Here is a 23,638-nt window from a genome sequence, read left to right as displayed (position 1 = left end):
TTGGTGTTTTCGGTTGAGTATTTCATATCAGTTTGGGTTGCTGCTGTATTTCAGACTTTAAGATGTTAAAATAGAGCTGAATATATGTATTGGGATGTGGTTAAACTTCTGAGATAGATTATTACTATTTTTGTGGTGTTTTTGGGCATTTTTGTGTTAATTTCGAGAGCCCGATGAGCATAGTTTTTGTCCTACGTTTGTGAGCTGTTGTGTAAATGCTATACAAATCTGAAAATGTCATTTTGTAGGCCGTTGTGCTGCTGAAATTTTTGTAAAAATTTCCATTTTTAGATTTATTAATAATTTGTGAAGTTGTGAAGTTTTTGGCACTATTTTGGACATACCCAATTTGGGGTTTATTGAGAAATTGGTGGATCTTTGTAATATTGGTTGTTTGATTTTGGAAATATAATTAGAGGCTTGAAATATCATATAAAATTAGAAAAAGGGACATTTCAGTGGTATCAGAGCTATGATCTTGCCAACCTGAGAGTTTGTAGAAGTTTGCATGCAACCAAGTGAAAGAGAAAAGAGATATTTGCAACGAGAAAAGAATAAAGAAATTTTGATCAAACCTCCAGTTAAAAGTAAAAGTACAAAATTCAAGGAAGGAAAAAGCAAGGCTGATCAAGATGAGATGGCAAAGAAATTTTTTCAAGACATCCAAAATACTCAGAAGCAAACAGTGGATAGTTTGGTAGAAACTAGAGAGGCTTTGTGGATATTGACAGAAAAATTGCAAGGAGTTGCATCTATTAATGAGAAAGGGAGCACTTCAGAGGAGCCAAGAAATTTGAAACCAACACCCTCTAAATCAACAAAAACTATTTTCCTGCCTACAGATGAGCCACCAGTACCAAATCTAGCCCTTAATCCTGTGGAAGAGGTTACAGGTAACTTGTTTGCATTAAGAGCTACTTACAATGGCTTAGATGATGACTTTCACAGTTCGGTTCCTTTTAGAGAATATGTGGATATGATGAACACTTTGATGCCAAAGAAAGAGAACAGGATGGAGCATGACATAAGTGGGAGAGAGCTCAAAAATAAAATAAGAAAGTTTACAACACCTACTTTTGATGGAACAAATAAAATTTCAGCTAGAGCATGGCTACAAAAATTACAGACTTTCTTCACACTTAACCCCATGAAGGAGAGTGATGTTGTTCAATTTGCAAGTCTACACTTGGAAGATGTAGCCTATGATTGGTGGTATCATAGAATGACTACTCAAGGTCATGATCAGGTAACTACATTTGATGATTTTAGTCAAAGAGTGATAGATAGATTTGACCTCAAGGATGATGAAGAGTACTTTAAAGAATTGTCAAAGTTGAAGCAAACCAAATCAGTTAATGAGTATATAGAAGAGTTTCAAAAAGTGGCTATTATGGTACCTAATATGAGTGAAAAGAGGATTGTTTATATTTTTCTTGATGGTTTAGAAGATTCTGTTAAGGGTTTGGTTAAGGCTTTCCCACCCTCAACCTTACAGGAAGCTATCAAAAGAAGCTTGCAACTTGAAACTTGCATGCCTATGAAACCAGTCACTAATCAAAAACTCCCAAATCTTTGGCAACATAAGGGGAATTTTCAAAAAAAGACTTTCCCAACACTACCACCAAAAGATGTGATAAATGTGGCAAAAAAGAAGGTAGATGAAGAGACTAGGAGTGAATTATGAAGGAAAAAGCTTTGTTTTACTTGTAGAGAACCATGGGTTCTAGGACACAGATGTTTGGGGAAAGGTCAAGTGCACTATATTGAAGTTGCTTCAGAATTTGATTTAGATGAGCATGAGGAATTTTATGACACTAAGGAGGAGGTAGAAGAAGAGAAAGAAAAATAAATCAGCAAGGATGGCACTTTAGCAGCATTATTAGGAGTCCCAAGATAACATCCCTTTCGAATTCGAGGGGTACTAGCAGGGCAAAGGTTGACAATTCTTCTTGATAGTGGGGCAACTCACAATTTTATTGATGAGGGATTTCTCATGAAAAGAGGGCTTAAAGCAGAAGATTTTGAAGGATTCAATGTTACTGTAGCTGATAGATTCACTATGCCTTGCACACGGGTGGTGAAATAACTCAAGATGACCTTAGGAGATTATGAGTTATGTGATGACTTCTATGTTGTTGGCATTGGGGAGACAGATCTTGTATTGGGTGTTCAATGGTTGCACTCTATTGGAGGCTATTACATGAACCATCAAACTATAGAGTTTAAATTTCATTCCAATGGAAAAGAAGTCTTATTGAGAGGCTTATCAAATGGAGCACCTAAGGCAGCCTCTACAAAGAGGATGGAGAGGACTTTTCGAAGAGGACAAGTAGCTTGGGTAGCAAGAGTCATAATCCATCCAACAAGCTCTCCAAAGAATCAAGGTAATTTCCATTTTGAAATTCAAAATATTCTTGATAAGCATAGTATAGTTTTCAATGACTTGCCTCCAGGATTACCACCAGATAGAGGTTTTGAGCATGTTATAGAGTTAGAACAGGGTACCAAACCAGTTATAACAACCCCATACCTCCATCCAAGGGGTTATAAGGAAGAAATTGAAAAAACTATTAAGGAACTCCTGGACATGGGATTCATAAGGCCTAGCTCTAGTCCATTTGCATCATCTGTGGTACTTGTCAAGAAAAAGGATGGTACAATGAGAATGTGTATAGACTACAGGGCTCTAAACAAGAAGACCATAAAAAATAGGTATCCCATACCACGCATAGATGAACTCATTGATGAGTTACATGGTGTTGTATACTTCTCAAAAATTGACTTAAGATCAGGGTACCATCAAATCCGAATGAGGGATGAAGATGTGGAAAAGATTGCTTTCAGATGTCACTATGGGCACTTTGAATATCTTGTTATGCCATTTGGCCTCACTAATGCACCTGCAACATTCCAATCTTGTATGAATAAGGTATTCAGCCAGCATCTTTGAAAATTTGTTTTGGTATTTTTTGATGATATCTTGATTTATAGTAAAACATGGGAAGAGCATCTGAAGCACATAGACATTGTTTTGGGAATCTTGGAGCAGCAATCTTTCTATGCTAAGCTATATAATGTGAGTTTGGTTTGACAGAGATCCTATATTTGGGACATATTATAAGTTCTAAAAGAGTACAGGTTGATCAACAAAAAATTCAGGCAATTTTGGATTGGCCTCCACCCACTAATCTTACACAGTTGAGAGGTTTCTTTGGGTTGTGTAACTACTATAGGAGATTTTCCAAGGGATTTTCTTAGCTTGCTGCCCCCTTGACTGATTTGACAAAGAAAGGACCTTTTTTTTGGACAAAAGAGGCACAAAAAACATTTGATAATCTTAAGAAGGTAATGAGTTCATGCCCTGTGCTTGCAATTCCAGATTTCTCTTTACCTTTTGTTGTTGAATGTGATGCTTCTGGAGAAGGTATAGGGGCTATCCTAACTCAAAAGGGACATCCAATAGCATTTGAGAGTAGAAAACTAAATCAATCAGAGAAAGGTTACTCCATCTATGATAAGGAAATGTTGGCAATCATGCATGCACTTCATACGTTTAGACAATATTTGGTATGTGGGAGATTCATTGTACAGACAGACCATAATAGCCTCAGGTTCTTCTTGAACCAAAGGGATTTGAATAATTGTCAACACAAATGGGTAAGAAAATTGCAAGCTTATGATTTTGATATTGAATACATGAAAGGAAAGAATAATGTGGTTGCTGATGCTCTCTCAAGAAAGCCCACTCTGTGTTCCTTAACATCTATCTCTGCTGATTGGAAAGTCTCCATAATTTTAGAGTATGCTAAAGATTCCTTTGCCACCAAGATTTTGGATAAGTTAGTGGATGATAATAGGTACAAGGTTGTTGATGAATTGATTTATTACAAGAACAGGATCTTCTTAGTGCCAGGATAAAAAACCAAGGAGAGGATATTGAGGTCCTTTCATGACACACCTTTGGCTAGTCACTAGGGATACTTCAAGACATATAGACAAATTTGAGAGCGGTTTTCATGGAAGGGTATGAAGGAGGATGTCCTTAAACACATTAAGGAATGTATGGTATGCCAATAAAGCAAGAGTGAGCAAAATTTTCCTCCAGGGTTGTTGCAGCCATTTCCTATTCTTGAACAAACATGGGAAAGTATTTCCATGAACTTCATCACCGGGTTGCCCAAGGTTCAAGGTAAGGATTGCATATATGTGGTGGTAGATAGACTAAATAAGTATGCACATTTCTTTCCTATCACATTTGATTTCAAGGCATCACAAGTAGCCGAATTGTTCTTCAAGGAGATTTTTAGATTACATGGCTTGCCTAGAAACATTGTCAGTGACCGGGATAGTAGATTTCTCAGCTCTTTTTGGAAGGAGCTCTTTCATTTGGCAGGAACTAAACTCACTCCTAGTACTAGCTATCACCCTCAAACAGATGGACAAACAGAGATAGTTAATAAATGGATAGAGGGATATTTGAGGAACTATGTTTCAAATCAACAACATGCTTGGGTGAAATGGTTGCACCTAGGGGAGTATTGTTACAATACATCTCATCACATCTCTATTGGTATGCCTCCTTTTTGTGCTCTTTATGGTTATGATGCCCTTTCCTTTTTTGATTTAGTACTTTCAGATAGTAGAGTACCTGTAGCAAGTGATTTCATCAAGCAAAGCCAAGACGTAATAAGGTCCCTCAAGGATAATCTACAACATGCACAGAACCAACAAAATTTGTATGCTGATAGGAAAAGGACTAAAAGATCTTTTGAGGTGGGATTATAAACAAAGCACCTTGAAGAGGAGTGGGGTAGAGAAACTCAAGCCAAGGTTCTATGGGCCTTATAAGATCACCAAGAAGGTAGGAGAGGTAGCTTATGAATTGGAGCTCCCACCAAACAACAAAATACATAATATTTTCCATGTATCTTGCCTGAAGAAGGTTCTAGGCTAGCAGACCATAGTATCTAAAGAATTACCACCTCTTGATGATGAAGGGAAATTAGTTTTGATACCAGAAGAGATTTTGGATACAAGAGAGAAAAGATTGAGAAATAGGAGCATCATAGAGCATTTGGTCAAATGGAAAGGATTACCACTGGAGGATGCAACTTGGGAAGGAGCACATATTCTTGAACATTCCAATCTTCATTGCTTGAGGACAAGCAATATTTGGGAGTGGAGGACTTGTCATGTCCCCTTTTCAAATATTTAAAAATAATAATCTTTGCTAACGCAGGTAGGCCCAAAAAAGGTGAAGTTTCGGAAAAAGGGGCTAATCTTTGGAAACCAATGGAATAATAAATAAAATTATTATTAAAATATGTTTTATTAACCCCTCTTGGATGTGAGTTAGGGTTATGCCCTCTTTTAAGGGATTTGGAGGCATTTTGGGCCCATTCCAGAACTTGATTTTCGCTTATTGCTTTGTTGTTCTTCAGAGGTTGCCAAACTTGTGGAGAAGGAGACCCAAGGATGGGAGTTTGTAGGTTTTTAGGAAGGCTAAGGATGGGATTTTGAAGCCATTCCATGTGCAAGCTCATGCAGAGTTTGCCCTTGTGCTGAATAGTGCAAATTTGTGAGTTTTCGGGTGTGTTTTTTGTAAGAGTTTGGTGTTTTCGGTTGAGTATTTCATATCAGTTTGGGTTGCTTCTGTATTTAAGACTTTAAGATGTTAAAATAGAGCTGAATATATGTATTGGGATGTGGTTAAACTTATGAGATAGATTATTAGTGTTTTTGTGGTGTTTTCAGGCATTTTTGTGTTAATTTCGGGAGCCTGATGAGCATAGTTTTTGTTCTACGTTTGTGAGCTGTTGTGTAAATGCTATAAAGATTTGGAAATTTTATTTTGTAGGCCGTTATGCTGCTGAAATTTTTGTAAAAATTTTCATTTTCAGATTTATTAATAATTTGTGAAGTTGTGAAGTTTTTGGCACTATTTTGGACATACTCGATTTGGGGTTTATTGAGAAATTGGTGGATCTTTGTAATATTGGTTGTTTGATTTTGAAAATCTGATTAGAGGCTTGAAATATAATATAAAATCAGAAAAAGGGACATTTCACCCTTTCCAATGGTTTTTATTTGATTGTCATTGGTAGTGCTAGAGAGAAGTAGTGGATCGTGTATATTGACCCATTTCTAATGGGTGGTATAGGGTTTTTTTATTAAGGATCAGGTCCCAAAATTTAACCCAAAAGAACTGTCTATTGAAGAATTTCTCATTTGGGTGAGATTATACAATCTTCCTCATGAATATTAGAACAAGGAAACCCTTAGATGATAGGGATAAAATAAAGGAAGCTTTTGATAGCAAAGGGATTTCAGCATGTATCCAAGGATGTATATAACATAGTAACCCCACCTCCTTTGCCTCATGTAGTAAAGATTTAGATGAGTGGATGAATTTCGTAGCAAGAGATCAAAGTGGAAGAAATAACCAAATATTACAAAAATTGCATGGATTGTGGACATAAGTTGGAAGAATGTATTATTGATAAATTTTTTCTAGAGTATAAATGGGCAGCTATGAATCTTGATCAAGGTGTGGTAAATGATCAAGGATTTGGGTTCCATGGGATATATTATGCAAAAAAGGAGATAAAAAAAAACTCAAAAGATGCAAGGGGTATGAGTTAACCCCTCTTAGTTTGTAGAGCCATATTCTAGTCCAATTATGTAGAGGGGTGCTGAGAACTTTGCTTATGTCTTTTGACCTAACTAGATTGCACACCTCATGAGGAACCTTTCGACCAAGATCCCTACAACCAAGGTTTTCTCCATAGGTTCCCAAGTGGATTTATTTTCTCATCCACAATAATTCTTCCATAATCTAAGGTCCCATGCACTCTACCTTACCCTTGCCAATCAAGATCTACCTAGGACTTCCACTCCAAGACTTGTATACATGATCTTTGGTCTTCTCATGGCTCGATCACTTGGTTTTAATGCAAATATTATGAGTCTACCTTTCTACAGATTTGGCTAGTTGGAATGTGGCCTCCTAATTGAGTAATTCGGATTTATGTCCAAATCCACCTAAATAACATATGGATTAAATTCCAATTTTGGATACCCTTTTCCTTTTTATGTATGATTATAAACTTTTGTATTTGGATTTTATCTTCTTAGTACCAAACCCCAAAACCCTCACTTTGATGTCCCAATAGGCCCAAATCCTTGATTTACAAAGTAACCTATGTTTAGATTTTGTTCCCCACTACAAAAACCCTACAAAACCTATAGGTAACCAATTAAACACCCAATTCACCCTCAATTTTATTGTCCACTTTGTACATTCATTTTGCATACTTGTTTGTAGTTAATTTGGTGAGCCACACAGAGATGTCTAGCCCTTAATTTCTTTCAAACACCTTGGAGTCATTGTGTGTCATATTTAATAGAAAAAAAATCTTAAAACACACAAGGGATTCCTTCATTACACCAAAGATGAGAATTTTCTAATGGCGGAATTAAGAAGAATTGCCAATGTGTCTTAGAAACCCTAGTTTTGAGGGTTTTGTGACCTTCAACTACAAATTTGGTTAGATATTTTCTTCTCAGGACCTTAAGACCTTGTACCAAAAGAAAGGACTCAAATTTGGTTAGATATTTCTCTTCCTAGGACCTTAAGACCTTGTACCAAAAGAAAGTTAACTCAGTCCTTAATACATCAATATGGGTTTGAGCCCTACTCCAATCTGTACACATCTGTACATATCTCTACAAGAGAAAATTTACATAGAAAAATAATAATATATTGGCACACGAAAACTCCTTCAATTCTTTATTAACCTTTTCCAATTACATTAATCAACTGTATAGGTCTAATCTAACTCCCCAACTATATTCTAATATACTATCATAGGAATTTGAACTAAATGGTTGTTGGATTGGAACTTTTTAAAAATCTTACAAAGTTGTGTTGTTTCTCAACTTTCCTATTATCAACCTTGCAAAATCATGATAGGTTCTCTATGTCATAACTTGCCTATGTTCACTCTAGTGAAATGGTGATCAAATTTGTGTTCCTAAGACATGAAATTGAAAACATGTCCTTGAGACACCCAAAATAACTCATGATCTTAGGAGATCTCATTACATTGCTATGAAAATATAAGAAAAATAGGATCACATAAGAAAATTGGTCATTCTCATAGTTGCCTTTGCACTATACTCTATGGAAGAAATACAACTTGAGTCATGTGAGGTGCTAAGAGTCTAGTAAACCTAATGAGTTGACCAATTAATACTTATAAGTACCTTTACTAGTTTTCTTGACCACCTTGGAATCAATGATGCATTCCAATTAGAGAGTCTTGCTAAGAGGAATATCCTTAACCTAATCATCCTTCATCGCCGCAACACCATCTTTTGTATTGTCACTTGTAGCCTTTCCAATATTAAAATTAAATAAATCTAACTCATTACAATTGGGTTAGATGCCAAGTTATGGTGGTAGTTCAATTCCATATGCATTACCACCAAATTTGTGCACTATCCTACAAGGTGCAATCTTTTTCACCAACACCTTGGTTGGTTTCTCCTTTTGCATTAGTAATTAACAAGTATTGAGCAACACAGAATTGACATAAGAGTTTGTGAAGGCACAAACAATTATGTAAACCATTTGCATGCCAAATCATGGATAGATCTTGAAGCTTAGATATATGATCAAATCTATTTGGATTCTATGTGATCTACATGCAACCAATTAGAAAAATGGAGGGAATTGAGTGGGAAAGTTGGATGAATCTCAATTGTAGATTCATACCTAACCCTAAGCCACCAAAGTCTTTTTAAAAGGAAGATGAAGCCCCATAATTGATAGTGTGTATGAGAGAGCATTAGAGAATGGATGTAAAAAAGGTGATGATAGTAGTGAAAGGGGTGAATTGATCAACATACAATTGAGATGACTTAGCAGAAGAAAAACATTGCAAAATCAGTTAGCATAATAGAGGATCAAGATTACAACATTTTCATATAAAATTAGAGAGGATCGAGATGAACTAAATTGGGATCTAAAATTAGCAATACAAGATTGTAGGTGTATCAGATCAAAAATTCTACTGTACTTTCTAACAATTGTATCAACAGGATGAAATCCTTGCATCAAGGTTGATTTAACAGTCATAGTGAAATCCTTTAATAGGGTGACATTCTAGGTGAGTGTTCTAAAGTCCTTTAGCCAGGCACACTTTTGATAGGGTGTTAAAGTCCTTTAATAGTGTAGGATCTAACAATCCTTTGTAAGCCTTTAACATGATAGGCATTTCACAGGGTAGATCATGAGAATGGTCAAAATATGTAACCTTAATAGGTGAACTTTATTGCTATAGTAGTGAAGAATTGTGGGTGTCATCCCCACCCCAGTTTTAGCTTCTCATTGGAGGGTTTTTGGGTAATCATATTTGGTGTCAAGTGTTTATGTGGATGAATTTTCTTTACATGTTAATTCTATATGTTTATGCAAGAAATGTTTTAAAGTTAAAAGGTTTTATTGTTTAGAGTTTAGTACTTCTGATTCACCCCCCCTCTTAGAAGTATACATTTCCCATTTGTAATCCCAATAATTGGTATCAGAGCCTAGTTCTCATCAAGAGAAGTCTTACATCTTGGAGAAAAGATCTTGAGATGGAGGTTTACAATTTGGGAAAGACCATTGAAAATTAGGAGATTGAGATACATCTCTTATTGTAGCGAATGGATGAAGCCAAAAATTCATTGAGAAGTTCACTAAAGAGAAGGAAAGAGATTGACATAGCTGAAAATGACACTTTGTACAAGGAGATTGACACCACAAAGTTATTTGTAGATGGTAACTCTTGTGAATTTGATGTAACAATTGCAGATCTCATGGACAAGAATAGAACATAGGCTGAGGAGATCAGAAATCTCAAGTTAGAGCAAGAATTATAAGCAATACTACCATGTGAGGTGACTAAGAAGAAGAAGAAAGCTATAGAAGAAAAGGCCATGATTGAAGAAGAAAAAAGAATCTTGCCAAATAGATTGGAAGAAAAATTAGAAGAGTTTTCTAGAATCTCAAACATGTAGTTGGACACCCTAAGCCAAATAATGAATGCCCATCATGAGTTGAATGTCAAGGACATTGAGATAACTACATTGAAGTTACAGAATGAATAACTGCAAAATGACCTAAAAAGGGAAAAGGAGCTTGCTAAAAGTTTTGACAAGCCAAATGAAGCTATCAAGTACTTTGAACAATTAATGAATCCCCTAGATCTAGCAAAGACACATCAAGATTGGGCTACACAAGCACCGAAGAAGGAGAATCATCCAAAGCTGTTGAGGAAAGAAGAAATAAAGGTAAGAACTATAAACCTACTTGTCATCATTGTGGAAAGAAAGGACACAAATCTAATGTTTGCAAGAGCAACATGCTAGTCAAAATGCCAAACCAAGGAACATGATCCATTGTTACAAGTGCAACAAGCAAGGTCATCAGGCACATGAATACAGAACAAGGACCATGCATGCACCAAGATTTGAAGGACACTACTACAATTGTTAGAAGTTTGGACACAAAGCCTTTGAATGTAGATCCAAGTCCACATGGTCATCAAACAAGGGAATAAATCATGAAATTTCCTACAATTGGGATTGCAATACAAGCCATAGCCATCACTATTGTCAAGATTATGGACACATTCCAGAGAATTGCTTAAGAAAACATTTTAGTGGAAGCTACAAAAAATGGTTGAGTCAAACTACATGCTTTAGTTGTTCGAAGACTGGTCATATCAGTAAGCATTGCCCAACAAGTTCAAAGGCACCCAACTCTGAGTTCAACAAAGGAAAAGGAAAAGTAGATGTTGAGCGCATTAGAGGAGAAATTAATAAGACATGGAAGAAGAAAGATGGATGCAATGCATCAAATGACTAGATCACTTCACCTGCAAGGTCAAGTGATCACACTTAATCAAACTAAGCAAGAAGAGGTATGTGGGATTGATATTTAAATGCTTCATTACACATCAGTTCTAAGATAAGTTAGTACTGTAAAGGATAAAAATTAGCATGAATAAAGATTCAAGTTTATAGAAAAATCCAAAGTTAAATCTTTAAGTTTTCACATAATTGTTGAGTAAGGAAAGTTTCCTTCAGATGCTAAGTGAATGATAATGTGTGCCGAGTTGTCAGCCAAGACTAGTTGGAGCTGAGTGAGTAGTTGCTGTTGAGAAAAATTAATGTTAGTTGCTGCCAATGAAGAAAATTCCTGTTAGAGCTGAGTAAAGGCAATTCTAATAGCTGCGGAGTGATGGGAAAACTAATGGAAGCTGAGTGCAACAAAAAATGCATAGGAACCAAGTTTACAGTTGTATAAGCACCAAGCATTAAATGTAACATATTGAAAGGGTATAAGGCAGATTTTTCACTCATTTTTTTCTCATTATGAAGAAAGAGTATGGGCAAGTAGAGTAAGAAGCAAATTTCAAGCGAAGAAAAAAGCATTTGAGCAGATTCCAGTGACAATTGAGTGTGATTTCATCGATTCAAGGTATTTCTCAAGTGCCAATTTACATAGTTTTGAAGTTGTTAAAACCATACATTACAAAAATGGCCTCTAGTTCTAAAAACCCTAAGGACAAGGAACTAGAGGTTCAGTTGGTTAGTAATGAGGTCAAGCAACTAGAATTTAGGCCAATACCTAAAGTTGCATACAAGAACAACCCAACAGAGGCATTGTCAATCATTCCACCCAAGGTTGTATTGGTCTAGGACTTTAGGAAATGTTACAATTGTAAGGTTGGAGGAAGTGGTGACATGGAAATTTTCCAGGCTTATGAAAAACTATGCAAAAATGGAGTGTTGAAAGAGGAATTCAACATTGTTGAGAAAAAGGGACTAACATGTGCCCTAGATTTCCCTATGGTCTTTAAAATAGGATGGATTAGAATAGTTTTGAGCAAGATTGACAATGGATGCTTATGATTGGAAGGAGGGCCTATTAAATTTTCAAAGAGAATCGTGCATAGGGTTACATGATATCCAACCCTAGATCAGCCAAAGACCCTAAGGAGTGACTCAAAAGAAGCCATTAAGAAGAATACAAGGGCAAAGTGGAACAAAAGGGACATGACCATTGATACAATCAAAGATCCACTTTGAGAATTTGTTGTGAGGGTCATTTCTTACAAATTCTATCAGTCAAATTGACTAAATAGTGTCCCATGCATTGCAATTAATGTTGGGTACAAAATTGTGAAGAAAGATCATACATATGATTTGGTATAGCTTCAGTTGCAACAAATCATGGAGAACCTAGGAGCTATAAGGAGATCAATAGGAGCTCAATGTAAGTTTGGTTCAATTTTGATATGTATATTCTTCTATGTTTAGAATGAATTTCCCTCATATGGAAAGATAGGATGTAACACCAATTAGACTATAGCTATACAAATTAATGAGTACATAGAATAGATGGGAGCCAATTTTGAAACCATGATGACTAGCTATTTTGAGGACTTTGAGTCCATGAAGAAAAGATTGAGAATTCTAGTTTCGCTAGTAGAGAAACACATCAATGATATTTTATTTCTAGTTGATATTGATTACACCTATATTCAAGTAGCAGTGCCAAGAGTTAAATGGCTAAAGCCACTAGGATATGGAATAAACATTGATGAAGTGTCAGCAACAATCACAACATTACTAGTAGAGGAAATTGACAAAGAAGCAAAACCTTTTGGTACTTATGATGTTGTGAAATCAAAAGTAGAAATGGAGTTGAAAACAACATCAAAACTAAAAAAGAAAGACAAGTTAGTCAAGAAACTCAAGGCCAAATTTAGAGAGGGTACTATTGAAGAAAAAGAAGATGATGAAGATGAAGAAGAAGAATAGGGCCAGGAGCCACTTGCCTTGACACAAGGCATGAGAGAAGATGTTAAAGAAGAATTTTCCAAGGAATAACAAGCCAAGGAAGCACCATCTAAACCAGAGCCCAAGAAGAGAAATGCAAAGATACAACCTACTATTCAACCAAAGGGTAAGAAAGTTGTGAAACCAAGCCCTGCAAAGCCTACTACATTAGCTACAAGAGCCAACATAAGGGCTAAGGGCCACAACTCAAAAGGATAAGGAGCAAGAGAAGAAGAAGGTTGCTAAGTAGCAAGGTCCAATAAAGAATAAATTAAGAAGAAAGTATGTTGCACAACCTAACTTTGATGAAGAAAGGACTGAGTTAGATGACAATAGATAGTTTAGAGTGGTAAGTCATGCACCCAAGTCCAATATTGATAACATTTGTGAAAATATTAGGGATAATGCAAACTTGACTAGTTTGAAAGTTTTTGAATTCAATAAATTGAATAAAGAGGATCAGAATAAGATTGAGGAGTCAGTGTATGCCATGATGGAAAAATTCAAGAACACCCCACTTAAATTTGACACTACTATGCCTAAGGATTTATATTCCATTTTTGAAAATAAATGGCATTATTGCCTAAACATGGAGAAAGAAATAAGGGAATCCACATTGGAACAAGTGATGCTTGATTTATCAAAATGACAAATAATAAAAGCTAATAAGAAACATGGTAGCAAATTTGCACCTAAGTACATGGCCTTCAACATTCTTCAAAATAAGATGTTGTCAAAAAGTCCACTCAAATGTGGAAATTGATATATGAGCTAACTACTATCAAGGAAGGAGAAGATGATCCCTTTTAGGGAAGAAATAATGAAGAAGAGGAGGAGAATGATAAAGAAGAGGAAACTGAGAAAGAAAAATGTGATAACATAGTGGAGGAGGGAACAAAAAAAGAAGATGATATGACAACTGCTGAGGAGCAACAAATAGATCAGAATGTGCCAGAAACACAATTGCCACCTCCAAGTCCTCCACATGACAAAAACACACTTGTAGAGACAATCAAAGTGAAGGATGTTCTTGATAGCATAGTTCAGAACATCAACCCACTCATTGCAGAGGATTTAAAGAAGATCCTTGACCAATCAACATTACAAGAAAAGTTGTGTGACAATCTAGTATTGGTCAGTGTAGATGAGTAGCATAAAGTTGTAGCTGACCTAACTAGGGACAAGGTGGCTACACAAGAAACATCCTTTGTCATCCCTACAACTACTAGTGGACAACCTCAAGAGAAAGCATCAATAGATACATTAGTTAAGGTTGATACCATAGTTAAAGTTGCTATAACCATCGAGGAGGCTACAAAAGAACAAACATGATAGGTAGAAGTATGTGTTCCTACTACAAAAACTCAAGGTGCACCATCAATAGTTATAATTGATCAAGGAGGATCACAAGAGGAGAAGGAGATTCCAAAGGAAAAGGAGCAGGAAGAAATTCAAACATTGGAAAATCTACCAACTACTGGGACTCCTACAAGAATGCTTTAGAAGTCGAGCAATGATGTTATGACACTCCAAATTTCAGTACCAAGCTCGAGCTCCACAAGAGTTACAAGGGTACTTCATTATGGAGACCCTACATCAGATAAGGAAATAGTCATTCCAAAATATGACTATGAAAACATTAAAACTTGAACAAATAAATATCATGTAGGAAGCATTAGAAAAAGGAAAAGAAGTAGGAGATACTCAAAAATGAGTATAAACAAAAGCAAGCATTACATGAGATTAAGGGCATCTTCTTAGATGCCTTCAACTTGTAGTTACCTGATGAAGAAAAGAACATATTAAAATAATTGTTAGATATTGTTGAGTAGGTGAAAAATGAGGACTAGGATGCTAATGTTAAACTTATGGAATGGTCAGAAAAGAAATTTCAAGCAAAGGTCAATGAGAAGATATCTAGTGAGATAGCACTATCTCAAGTACAACTGGAAAATAAAATTGAAAAATTGAAGAAGGTACTTGAGAATATATTCTCACTATACACTAAATTGTGTGACCCCACACTCTTCACACAATAGACCAATCAGAGGTTACTGGGCCTGGAGAGAAATCTAAAAGTATCAAGCATGCAATTGCCACAAGACCCAGCTTAGAGTGAAAAGCACTTCAATACTGTGCTACACACACAAAAGTAAATAGTTTTACTCAGATAAAAAGAGGCTAATACTAAAGCCAAGCTAGTACAAATACAAGCCACCCTTACCCTTCACATGGAGATACTATAGAAGGAGCTAGCCTATGCTAAGATAGTGTTAAAGAAAGATCCTAATCTTTCAACATTAGATGGCTTAGTTCACCTTGCAATAGAGACAACAATAAAAATTAAATCTCTACAGGTTTCTATACAAAATTGGGATGCTGCTCTAAAAATTATCATGGAAGTTAATAAGAACTTTCTAACTAAATACAATGTATAGACCCTTTGACATAAATGTCAAAAAGGGGGAGATAAATAAAAGGGAGATAAAAGAAAGGGTGAGACAATTTGTAAGGGGAGACATGTGAAAGAGTCAGAAAAGAAGAAAGTAGGGCATATCAAACAAAGAGTATCAACATAAGGCAAATTCACCCAAAGAGAGAGACAATCTACAAGGGGGGACATGTGAAAGAGTTAGAAAACTAGAAAATAGGGCATATCAGACAAAGAGTATCAGCATAAGGAAAATTCACTCAAAGGAGTAAAATTTTGGATATAGAAAAAGGGCACATCAACTCAGGTGGAGACACAATTATTTTAGGTATATAGTCCTTCACAACATTTTGAAGAATTTTGAAGTTTTGTGTATATACCAAACTATAATTGTATTATACTTAAGGGAGATAGACTCATCATGTATAGTTAAGTGTCTTTGACACTCATGTCAAAGGGGGAGACTGTTGATGTTAGAATGGTTTTGATAATTGAGGGTCAACACACTTAAGCTATTTGCTAGAGTTCATGCCAAGCTAGCAATATATGCCAAGAATAATATATACAAGTGTCGAGTTGCAACAAGTGCCAAGTTAGAAATATGGTAAGTGTAGAGTCACTCAAGTGAACAATATATGCCGAGCAAGTTTAGGTGTCAAGCTAGACATAATTTTAGTTAGTACCGAGAATTAGTATTTAACAAGTGTTGAGCAACATAGAATTGACATAAGATTTTGTGAAGGCACAAACAATTATGTAAACTGTTTGCAGGCCAACTCATGGATAGATCTCAAAACTTAGAGATAAGATCAAATCTATTTGGATTCCCTATGTGACCTACATGCAACCAATTAGAAAAATGGAGGGATTTGAGTGGGAAAGTTGGATGAATCTAAATTGTAGATTCATACCTAACCCTAAGCCACCAAAGTCTTTTTAAAAGGAAGATGAAGCCCCATAATTAACAATGTGTATGAGAGAGCATTAGAGAATGCATGACAAAAGGTGATGATACTAGTGAAAGGGGTGAATTGATTAGCATACAATCAAGGTGACTTAGGAGAAGGACAACATTGCATAATTAGTTAGTAGAAAAGAGGATCAAGGTTACAACATATCAAATTAGAGAGGATCGAGATGAACTAAATTAGGATCTAAAATCAATAATACAAGATTGTAAGTGTATCAGATCAAACATTCTAGTTTACTTTCTAACAACTGTAACAGTAGGATGAAATCCTTGTATCAAGATTGATTTATTAGTCATAGTGAAATACTTTAACAGGGTGACATTCCAAGTGAGTGTTCTAAAGTCCTTTAGCCAATCACACTTTTGACAGGGTGTTAAAATCCTTTAACAATGTAGGATCTAACAATCCTTTATAAGAATTTAATAGGACAAGCCTTTCACAGGGTAGATCATGAGAATGGTCAAAATATGTAACCTTAATAGGTGAACTTTATTGCTAGTGAAGAATTCTAGGTGTCATCCCCACCCCAGTTTTACCTTCTCATTGGAGGGTTTATGGGTAATCATATCTGGTGTCAAGTGTTTATGTGGGTGCATTTGCTTTATATGTTATTTCTATATGTTTATGCATGCAATGTTTTAAACTTAAAACATTTTATTGTTTAGAGTTTAGCACTTCTGATTCACCCCCCCCTCAGAAGTATACATTTCCCATTTGTAATCCCAATAGGTGTGCCATTTGTGCATTTGCATGGTACAAAATGAGCCATTTTACTAAATCTAGCTACAATCACAAATATATTATCAAATCCCCTAGGTGTTTTTGGTAACCCAAGCATGAAATTTATGGTCATACTTTCCCAAGGTCTGTTAGGAATTGGCATTGGTTGGTATAATCCTACATTGCTTGAAACTCCCTTGGCCATTTGACAAATTGGACAACTTGCCACAAATTTCTTGATATCATCTTGTACCTTAGGCTAGTAATAAAACCTAGCCATTTGGTGCAATTTCTTGTCAAGTCCAAAATGACCCCCTAAGGTGCCATTTTCACTCTCTTCGATGATGTTTTCCCTCATTGAACATTTAGGAATGCACAAAAAATTGCCCTTCAATAATAATCCTTCTTGTAATATATAATCAGAATACTCTATATGAAAGGTGTTAGCAAGGTTAGAATAAACATTATGAACCTCCTTAAAATCAACATCATTCTTGAACATTTTTGTCAAAGAATCAACTCTCACACTTTGCGATTGGACTTCCTAAATAGTAAGTACCCTCCTACTCAAGGCATTTTCCACCTTACTAGAAGTTCCCTTCTTGTTCTTGATAGTGAAGGTATATTCTTGCAATTATTCCACCCATTTGAAGTGTCTCTGGTTCAACTTATCTTGCCCATTCAAAAACTAAGAGCACAATTATTTGTATATACTAAGAATAATTTGGGAAAACAATAGTGCCTCCACTTCTTGAGAGCTTGCACCACTACATAAAGCTCAAATTCATAGGTTGGATTTTTTTGATTGGCCCCATTCAAACTTTATAAGAAGAATGCCATAGGGAGTCCCTCCTAACTAAGAACTACCCCTATTTCTTTTTTATTAGCATCACATTCAACAACAAATAACTTATTGAGATGACAGAATAGAAGAGTAGGTAATGCTACCATCTTATTTAAATATTGAAAGCCTTTATGTGCTTTCTATGTCCAAGAGAACTTAAATTTCATCCCTTCCTTAATGGTATTAGGTATGGGTGCACATATATGATAGAACCCTTTTATAAAATTCCTATAAAGGTAGCTAATGTAAAGAAATTTGCAATAAAGAATATAACTATTTCAACATAACCCATAATAGATATGAAATAAACATGCAATTGAAATTCACATGCATGAGAATAGATGACATACCCACAAAAATGTGACACAAGATATACCCTGGGAAATCCTCATTAAGGGAGAAACCCAACCTCTAAAAGCATCCATCACCATGTATTATTCAACAAAAATCACCATTTCAATACACCATTGAAGCCTTCAAAGCCATAGCCACAACCAAGTAATCCATGTGAACAAGCATGAATCCACACATCCCATGCCATGCTTCCAAATGCTCCCTTGGCTAACCTGTGAAGCCTTTTCCTGCTTGGCTCTTTCCTTTTTCTGTTTTGTCTTCACCTTGTCTCTACAACTACCCTTGTGGATGCATATATAGTAGAAAGTTCCAAAAAACCACCAAGTGGTATTACATAAAACATGTGCTACCTAACCCATTGATCCCACATTCAATATTGAAAATTTAATTCTTTCCCCACTATTAAATAATTACATCAAATATTATCACAATGTTACAATACAACTCATCAAGTATATCACGTGGGAATCTTAACATGTTGCATGCCCATCAAGGTGCAACATTACATAATAAAATAAATAATATAATATAAAAATATTATGCAAAGTGGGCAACACCCTTTATCTCAACAATCTCCCAATTGTTGTATACATTGCATAGGATCAATTTGTAGCCACATAAATAAAAAAGGAAACAATCACTCCTAGCACATCCACCGTCATGGATCAAAGTACATGAAGTACTTCATCTTGGTACCCAAAAAAAAATCAAAGTATCTAGCATCTCAAACATGATTGATCCCACCTTCTATTATGCCACCGCCACCAAACATACATAGAAGCCATCCAAAGAAAAAGCCACCCAACCTATCACATTAGAAGATCATAAAATTATGTAGGAACTAAAATCCCAAGCACAAAAACCTACTCCAAAGGAAATCACATTTATCAGTAGTTGTAAAAATATCCATGCCTGAAATAGAACCCACAACAAGTGCCAAACTCAATCCAACTATCCATACCTCCAAAGGTATACCAAGTAAGTCTCACATCATCAACATATCCAAACTATAACCTACAATCACAAGCCTCAAGAGAAATACCTACTAGATATATACCAAGATGATCCCATTGCAAAAGATAATGTCAAATCTATAACCAATCCACTCACAACATCTCAATGAAGTGAATCTATGTAGTCTCAAGAACATCCACAACACATAAACCAATATCTTGCAAGAACAACTCTCATTAAAAATCTCCAATAACCTCCCAAGCTCTCTATAAAAAATAGAGGAAATAGATAGAGGAACAACCATGTCATCTCTCACATGACATACATGAGCACAAACCAATGATCACAATATCTAACCAGTCTCAAATCTAATGTAAGAAAAACTCAACATCCAGGAAGATAACCAAGACCAAAGAGACCAAAGAGAAACCATGCAAATTATAACCTATATCATGTCCTTCACACACACCTCTAGATGTAAATTGTGCAAGTATGATCTCCTCCATAAAATACCAACCAAGAAGCCTCAACAACACCCAAACCATGCCATATAACTACTCATGAATATAAGCCTCTCATGAGAAGATCAAACTCATAAACCATTCCTAATCCAAGGAATTTTCCCAATATAAAACCATCTCCCAAACTCAACTAGCATAACAACATATGCATATGGAGATAACTAATGCTAAACCATCTCTCAAATGAACACTCTAGAACTAACTCATGTACCATAGCTCAAGATCCATATCCATGAAAGACAAGCATAAACATAATGTACCTAAGAGAAATAATGGGCTATACCTCTCAAGTAGCAAACTACCTAGTAGACCAAGAGTGGGAAATAAGAATTCTCATTAAGACATCCAAGTCTCTAATCAAGACTCATTTAAGAACAATATCCTTTCAAGTTCATATCAAGTGAATGTCCCTCAGACTCTTCTACTAAAACCAAACAATTTTCCCAAAAAATACTTCTCTAATCCAAGAGAAATTGGCATCACCACCATTTCTAAGTATCCATATGCAATTGTAACCAATCAATCTATGCCAAATCCAAATACAACATTGCAATATTATGAAGTATCCAACTTATGATCAATGTACTCAAGACTAAAAAGCTAAACCAAGATCATTGCCAATGTTCCAACCATGGCCTTAGGAACATAAACATGACAACATGATCTAACCATCTCAACCAAATAGATAACATGCTCCATATGAACATACTATAACATGTGACAACTCTAAATATGTATCAAGAGTATACCATGACATAAAAAATGAAACCATCCTCACCCTAAGGATAACATGTCAAATGATAACACAAACCACACATTTAACAAGAACCTCATTAGTTGTCAAGATGTAACCATCTCCACACACCATGAAGAAAAACCATCTCTACATACCATGAAGAACCATCTCCACATACCATGAAGATAACCAAGAAGCCCACGAGTCCTCAAGATCTAATCATCTTCACACACCATGAAGATAACCAACTGGACCATGAAAATTTTAAAGATGCTTTAGTAGCAACAAGATCTAAGAAAAATCTCCAACATCTACAAAATCTCTCTCTCTCTCTCTCTCTCTCTCTCTCTCTCTCTCTCTCTTTATATATATATATATATATATATATCCCACTCAACCATGGTACCGATTCACCCATGACATTAGAAAATCCATTTCCTGCATGAAGATCCTCTAGGTCTACACACACAACTAAAGTATCAATACCAAGTGAGACCAAGATCTCCAAACCAAAAAGATACAAACTAAACCAAGAACTAATCATGCACTGTCACCCCATCAATGCCACAAGCTCCCACTAAACCATGTATCCAAGCTATCCATGACATCATGATGAAAAACCATCCTCTAACCATGAGAATCAACCAAGGAATAAAACCATTAAAGAACTCAAAGTGCACATCAAGATCTCCTCAAAGAAACCAAATAACCATGATCCTCAACCAAGAAGATATACCACTATAACCAAATCAGGTATCCAAACCAATGAACATCAAGAATGTACCTATATATCCAATCATATCATGCCAAAATCTATGGCACCATGATTACATCCATGAACCGAGCATCTGACTCTGAATATTTCCAACCCATTAGCATAAAATAGTCAATCACAATCCTCCACCATGACCATACTTGGTAACAACATCACATCCCTTCTACATGAAGAAAAATAAAAAAATCATGTGACGTAGGGCATCAACAACTCAAATCCAAGACACCAATTTGAATATGTATCAATAATAAAAGATCAATGGGCAAAGACAACCCATATCCAAGCCATAAATGCAACCTATAAGTATAGACCACTTACAACATTGCACAACTTGTAGACCCATTAAGTCATCATACATATCCAAACTAAACACTGATAACCATATTATCATGAGACCAATTTGAAATATGAACTGAGTATACAATGACTGATGCAGGAGCATCCAGAGGTATAAGGGCAAACCTGTGTCTCCCAAAAAAAAAATGTACTTAGACTTAGTTTTTGTTTCATGTGTTTTCATTTTTAAATACCCATTTGAGTCAAATAAAGGTTCCAACTCTCACAGTTCCACTATCAGTTTCCTAGGTTAGAGTATTTGGATACATGTAAATGCTGAAAAAATAGGAGTATGTAATTGAGCCATCATTTTGGTGAACTAGAGGGTGTAAATTGGTCAGATGATTGTAATTGTAATTTAGAGCATTCCAAAAAAATAATTAGGTCAAAACTCTCCACGGTTTGAAAGTTATTACAGTTTTTCAATTTTTGGAGACCTCCTAAGAATGCTTCAAAGTTAGATTAAGGGCATTAAGTGACCTCAAACAAGGCCAAAAAATGGGGGATGAGAAAATTTGTCCATAGGGCTATAGAGCACTTTGAGAGCTTTCTAAAAATATAAACGGTTCGTCAATCGGAGCTATGGTTCAAAAGTTATGCCTCCCGAAAGTTTGGTTACTGTTTCTGGATTCTTCTAGTTTTGCGCTGACTTTTAAGACAATTTCTAGAGCCTTCTATTTATTTAGTGGATGCAAACTAGCACTTTCTAGAATGTATTCCTAATCCTTAACCCTTTTGGGGTCTATTTAAGGACAATTCTGGCATTGTAAAAGGTAGTTCAGAGTGGAGTTTGAGAGAAGGTACTGGGAGAAGAAATTATCTCCTAATTTATACTGTTGTAAGCCCACAGGGCATGTTTTGAAGTCTATTTTCTCTATATTGCATGTAATAGCATATTTGCATAGTAAATAAAATTTTCCCTTTCTTGTTGTGTCCATTTTGTGCTGGGTGGTGTCCCCATCAATGACATCAAATCTTAAATCTCCAAACATACAATGTCATAAACTCATAATGCTACTATGGTCAATATATATTATTAACTATTTAGATCAGTTTATCACCAAATAAATCATGCCAAACCTATATCAAATCTGAACCAATGTGTAGAGCTCTCCAAGAGCTTTCCATTGACTACTCGAATTCCAAAATTTGACTTCATATGCCCAAGTTATGCCCTAATATATGCTTAAAATAAACAACATCTAAATTTTAGGCTCTTAAAACCTAACAAAATGTCAAAATCACGAAACCAAACTTACACTAAGTTGTAGTGCTCTGAATTATCTTTCCAATGCATATAAGAAGTCTAAAATTTGATATCTTGATAAAAAGTTATGACCGTTTAACTAAGATGGTCTTTTTACCAATTTCACTATGATTTTTTTAATTTTTGTTTGTGACGAAAATTTCAATGGGATTAAATTTGATGCCCATCACGGGTTGAAACTAAAAAACTCGTTCATTTCCTCTAAACATGGCTAAACTAGGGCATATAATATATCAAAATTTATGGAAACATCGACCTAGATCCAATGGTGATATTTTTTTTTAACCCATGAGGTCATTTTTGCAAGCTCCCCACTAAAATCCTCATTTAAATAAAACATCCAAAAAATCTATTTGACCAACAATTTTACATTCCCAAACAATCTACCAACATCCCATCATAATAGCAAACCCAAAACCCTCAGATCTACAATTAACAACCTATAAAACTCATATATCTTGCCCTTTCTTTTATCCTCTCATGCATTCCCATGGATTCAATCTAGGGTTATAATCATAAAACCATAGCTCTGATACCACTTGTAAGAGAAATTGCATGAAAGAATATAACCATTTTCACATAATCTATAATAGATCTGAAATAAATATCTAATTGAAATTCACATGCAAGAGAATAGACAACATACCCACAAAAATATGACACAAGATATACCCTAGAAAATCCTCATTGAGGAAAAAACCTAGCCCCCAAAACCATCCATCACCATATATTATTCAACAAAAATCACCATTGCAATACAACCATGAAAGCCTTCAAAGCCATACCTAAAACCAAGAAATTCATGTGAACAAGCATGAATCTACACATCCCATTCCAT

This window comes from Cupressus sempervirens, chromosome 10 (genome assembly GCF_028749045.1).
Source record: "Cupressus sempervirens isolate cs-2001-9-10 chromosome 10, ASM2874904v1, whole genome shotgun sequence".
NCBI classification, from domain to species: domain Eukaryota; kingdom Viridiplantae; phylum Streptophyta; class Pinopsida; order Cupressales; family Cupressaceae; genus Cupressus; species Cupressus sempervirens.
The sequence above is the reverse complement of the archived record's forward strand: the minus strand, read 5'-3'. Positions refer to the sequence as shown.